Source organism: Frieseomelitta varia, unplaced genomic scaffold, assembly GCF_011392965.1.
Source record: "Frieseomelitta varia isolate USP_RPSP 00005682 unplaced genomic scaffold, Fvar_1.2 scaffold_837, whole genome shotgun sequence".
Lineage (NCBI taxonomy): Eukaryota > Metazoa > Arthropoda > Insecta > Hymenoptera > Apidae > Frieseomelitta > Frieseomelitta varia.
This window is the reverse complement of record NW_025110631.1, coordinates 94757-100760: the sequence shown is the minus strand read 5'-3', so window position 1 is coordinate 100760 and position 6004 is coordinate 94757.

Genomic DNA, 6004 nt, shown 5'->3' with positions numbered 1-6004 from the left:
TTTTGCAACAGATAAAGATAACTGCCAAAATGTAATAGAACATCATCATGGAATCTCTTTTTTATTCTTAGTTTTCCTCTTTGATATCTGTGTATACGTTAACCGTATAAAAAACAAAAAAATGTAGAAGCATGTGCGAAATAATTTTCCATGAAGTAAATTTCTATCGTTAATATTCTCCATGAATGAAAAAAGAAGTGCACCACCAGCCAAGACGACCTAGGTTTATGGAACGAAATGTGTATACATTAATAGGCAATAGTAGAATATTTCATATTTGAAGTGAAAAATTTCAATGAGAGATGTTAATGAGAAGAAGGTGATGGAAGACGGTTTAGAATGCCTTTAAACTTATAATATCAGTTCTGACGGATATTTTGCTTTTGTGATAGAGGAAACAGGAGAGATGTCTTATGACGATGAAGTACTTGACTGCTGGAACAGAAAATTAGTAAAGATTTGGAGCATTTGAAATTTTTGCAAATTAATGCAAATTATACTACAATTAATGCATATATGGAACTAAATATAATTTTGAATATCTATCTAATGAAACAATTGGATGTTTTTATACATGTAAATCTGCAAGAGATTGAGCACTTCAAAAAATGTAGTTCCATATAGTATCACATATGAAATTCAATTAATATTATATAGTTTATTATTCGAGAACTGACTTTTAATTTAATATTTCGTATAGATGACGTATAATATAATACAATCATAAGTACGAATATTTGATATAAGGCTTATATGCACTGACTCGTACGCATATCAAGAATAAGATGAAAAAACTTTTTTTATCCTTCGTTTTCATTACCCAAGCTTTTAATATATAGGGTAATCTTTGCACAAAACATTTTATGTAATTCTATCCTATTCAGAAAAAAAAAGAGAAAATGGTATGCTGTAAAATTATTAATTATCTGACGTATTATAAATTCTCTCTTGTATCCGCTATCAGAGCATTAATGCTGTGATTTAGTATTATAGTATTAAAAGCATTAAAAACCGTGCTTCTGTGCTGACAAATTATAATTTGACAATTTGATAATATTGGAAATATGTCTTTAAATGCATGCACCAGTGTGCAACAGCATTATCAATCGATTTACACCTTTTTGCTAGATTCAGAGTGAATTGTTCGAGAAATTCGTTGATTGTAAAAAAAATCTTGGAACAATTGATTATAAGCGCGCTTTCTGTTGTTGCAGTGTCAGGCATTATTGATGCTTGAGACGATAGGAGAAAGCCGGTTAATGGTAGAGAATCAATGTGCAAAACGTTCTTTGTCACTTTGAAATATAGATTTCAAAGTGGAAAGAAAAAAAAAAATAGTTACAAAATTGGCGGCGATTGATCGAAATAATTACATAAGCGTTGTATTTATAACAGTTTAGAGAGAAACACTTACACAGTGTTTTTTCATTGTGATCCTATCTTTTTACCGATTATTATGATTTTTTTTTTCTTCATATGCGAGGTTACTAATGCTGCGGAGGAAAGGAGAAAAAGAGAGAGCATTTTCATCAATTGGATACATATTTCATACATCAGTAAAGTCGCATATGAATGCCGTTCTAATGTAATTATTGTAATGTTTTTTGTTTCTCTCTATCTCTCACTCTCTCATATTTTATTATTCTCTTCATATGGGAACATGTAATTCAATAAGTCAGATAATATTTCGGATATATCAGTTTCTAAAACAGAAAGAATACTCTCCTACATATTTACTACAAAATTTTACTTTTGTGTTATATATGTTTGTGAAAGTTCTGTCACGGTTCTTTTCGCGAAGTTGTACAGACTATGAAGACGTTCACGCGTCATTCTTGGTCTTATTATGGAATTATCATTTAGATCCATTAGATCCGATACCGGATCCTCTATTTTGTGAGGTATATTTTAAATCAATCTTTAAGAGAGTCAAGATTGTGTCTGTGAGGAAAGAAAACAAACAAAAAAAAAAAAAAAACAATATGTGTTGTCGAACACGCTGTATAGAATTGTGCCTAATAATTTTACGTGCATCTTGATTATTTCTTGAAACATTATACACGTGCGTATTGTTTATTTCACAATTTTGCAACTGTATCAGATTGTAACAAAGCGGGTAAGATAAGATGTTGCAAGATGAGTGAATCATAAAACATAAGACTAATTGGGAATGGTTATTAAATAGTGTTTATCTTGACTCTTTTCAAAGACTGATATCCGTGTGAAGTAAAAGTATAAATCTCTCGTAGAAAGTGGGTGATAAAAAGAAAAAAAATTGCTGAATGCAATGCTATGCGTATAGACTGAAGGGACAAGCATGCATTTGTTTTCTTCTACCATTGAAACTGCGATGAGTAATCTTCAAAGTTACACCTTGCTCTATGTTGTACATGGCATTTGAATCTATGAAATCATAGAATGCATATAATACATAAAATAACGTACATATATGTATTTTCCTTTGATTGCTTGTACAAAAATCATAGTAACTTTGTTCTTTAACATCTAGCGAGTGTTCCCTCATGTCTGTCGCATAGATATATTTCCAAGTGAAGTTCCTATATCTCATCTTGGAGAAGGAAACAACCTTGATGTGGAAGAGCACTTTTTTTTAGAACGAAAGTGCTATGTTGGAAGCAATGTGTTAACATCTGGGTGTGGGATGCGTAAGGAAAAACCCTCGTGACCATCATAAAAGGGTTAACAATAATCATTAAACATATACGATTCGTTTCGTATGTATAATGAAGAAAATAACATCTTTGCGAGATTGTGTAAACTCATAATACCGTCTCGTACATTCGTAGCAATTTGCATTGGTTTTAGTATCCAATGCCAACAAGCTGCAACTATGAAACAAAACATGCTTTCTCAATAGACAAAAACATACTTTGGTTCGAATACATGTCAGAAAAATATTTTGTAATCCATGCAGCTTGTTCATAATGTTGGCACACCTCCAACAATCCGTGCAGAAACTATTAAAAAGAAGAAAAAGATGAAAAAAAAAAAGAAAATCAAGAGAACTCGTAAAAATGAAGAAAGTATCGTCAACATTCTATTTATAACAATTTTCAAACTTATTTTCCAAAATCTCATTTTAATAGTATCTGGACGTTAAATATACGTCGATATATACAACGGTATAAACAACAACGGTATCACGGACGAAACTATGTAATTGAAACCACATATTTTGCAAATTGTACATCTTTTCGTATTCGTGAACAATGTAACAAATTTTTTCTGACACATTCAAACGGAATTGGTTTATCTATTGACAAAGAAAAAGAAAAGAAGAATTCATAATACGAATTCTCTTGTGAATGCAAGTTGTACAATATCATATATTTGTTTTCAATGTTTTGTGTACAAATATGTACACTTTAAAATCTTGTAATTCACTGAGCAATAAGTGTCATACATCATGAAACAATTATACGATATTGTTCAAATTGCGTGGAATTAAAAGACAAAAAGAAAAACAAAAAAAAGAAAAAAAAAACCAAAAAAAAAAAGAAAGAAAAGAAATCATAAGAAATCGTATGATCTCTGCATGATCGTATGTGTTGGTCGAATGTTTTTTTGTATCTGAAATTTTTAAGCATTTCTGTAACATGAAAATCCCACCCTGTCTATGTTATTATGTGCGTTCGATAATGTGAAATTGGTCGCATGCGGAAGCAAAATCAAAGAAAAAGCAAAAAAGAAATTATCTGTTATTCCAGGAACATAAAATGTTTTTATTTCTCAATTGTAAAGATAGGTTTGTGCCCGAATTATAAAAAGAACCTTTTTTATTTGTTTTTCATTTGTCCAAAGCACAGACCCGATCTGATGAAAAAGAAAAAAATATACAAAATTGAAACACATGTCAATGAATTTTGTTTTCGAAAAAAACGAAATAGCAAAGAAAATTTGGTCTTTAATAAAATTTCCGGTTCAGTATACCACATATGTACGTTTTCTTTTCAATCTATCCTATTCGAATTAATCATAAAAATAAACAAACCTTCAACAAAAATAAATAAACCTTTGATATTGCAAAAAATATTATATATATGAGCGAGTTTATATACATATATTTCATGCAGATAATTTTCAAGTGTAATCATGTGTAGCTCAAGTGGATAATTTGTTCAATGAATTTAAAAATGTGGCTTAAGCGGATTACAAACAGCTACCAGTATCAGAGCTAATTGTACGAACATTACACGTACCGCTTACATTAATTTTATTGATTGTGATTTTATTGATGTTTTATTTAACTTGCAGTGAAAATTAAGTTTCTTAAATTCATGAAATTGATTTGAATTAAAAAATTGAAAATAGCTAATTTATTTTATATTATTTTATGTAATAACAATCGAAGATTGAATTTTTTTAATGTTGTTGAAAATTATATATTTTTTTAATATATAATCAATCTCAGAATTTTCCACATTTTCAGATCTTATACGAGTATAATGTTTGATTTTTTCTGATTATAATTGCATATAAAAAAAAAAAAAAAAAAAAAAAAAAACACGAATAATGAAACTGTTACGTGATACGAAAATAAAAGTAATTTACACGAAATAAAAGTATAAATTACATAAATTTTTTTATTTTATACGTTGACAAATCCATTGTCGCATTTATTGTATTCCATTTAATATAAAATTTAATAAAAATTCCTTTACAAATTGATTAAACGCAGCTAAAAAAAAAAAAAAAAAAATTATAACTTAATTTCAATTTCATATAATACAAATTAACTTAATTTTAATAATATAACTCAATTCGAGCGAAATTGAACTAAAATTTCAATTCATAAACGATACGTCCGTCGATTTGTTTCGTACGATTGATCAGAAAACATTTAATGATGCTTGCTAACTTCATTTCACCTCCGATCGGTCATGGTTGAACGAAAATAGATGTTGGAAATATAATTCCTAGTTCGGAAACGACAAATATTGATACGATCGTTCAAATACAATTCTGTCCTTGTAATTACACATTCATCTATCCATATAATCGCGAATCTCTGTTACGGATGATCAACACGACAGCGTACACAAGTGTACACAAACGTGTGATCTTTCGATTGCTCTCCGGAGTGATGTATCAGTTATATTATTCTAACCAAAGAATTTTCTATTCTTTGTGTGCATTAGCAAAAGACACGAGATATTACTTATCAGCGATACAACACGACACAAGCTTAATTGTACTTATTCGTCTGATCCAACCAAACGCGTCGTAAATCTACGGAACAATCGTGTTAACGCGCGGTAATACATGCGTGTTCGACTAGCTGGAAGGAAAGAGAGTTGCTTGAAAAATGTGGCGAGCCAGCCAAAACCCGCTGATAGAGTCAGCAGAGCGATTCAACGAATTCCCTCGGCAGAAATCCAATCGTTTGGCCGTCTTCCGGCTCGATGTTCCTTTTTCTGTTGAGGGGCTTCCGGCTTCGATCCGGGAGAGGGTGGTTTTTGCGGAGAATTGACGGAAGGCGAGGAACGGAAGCATAGTTTGGGATAAGAATTATATTATCGGCTCGTTGGTGCGCTCCGAACGAGCGCTATTGATTTTAAGTAATCGCTTAAATAGCGTCAGTGGCCTGTGCAACGGGTTGCCATCGAGTACAAACGACAGAGACGAACGAAACGCCGCGCTAAAACTTGGAACAGACGCGGTATTCTTGTCTCTCCACGGTTTTCGTCCTCCTGTGTTAATTCGCAACTTCTCCCTTCGACTTTCTTTACAATCTCTCTTCCCGATACTTTCATCTCGATCGACGAAGCTATTTTCTATTTGTATATTTGTGTTCGTCGATACTGCACAAACTGATAGACGCGTGAAATGCTCGCGCGAGAACACAAGAAACGGGGAAAGGACTGGGGGTGACGCATAGAAGGGTAGAAGGATATATGGTCGAATTCTGCGAACAACATATGTGTATTGGACAAGCATCGAACGTCTTTAACCGGGAGGGTTCTTTGAAGGTTCGCGTCCATTA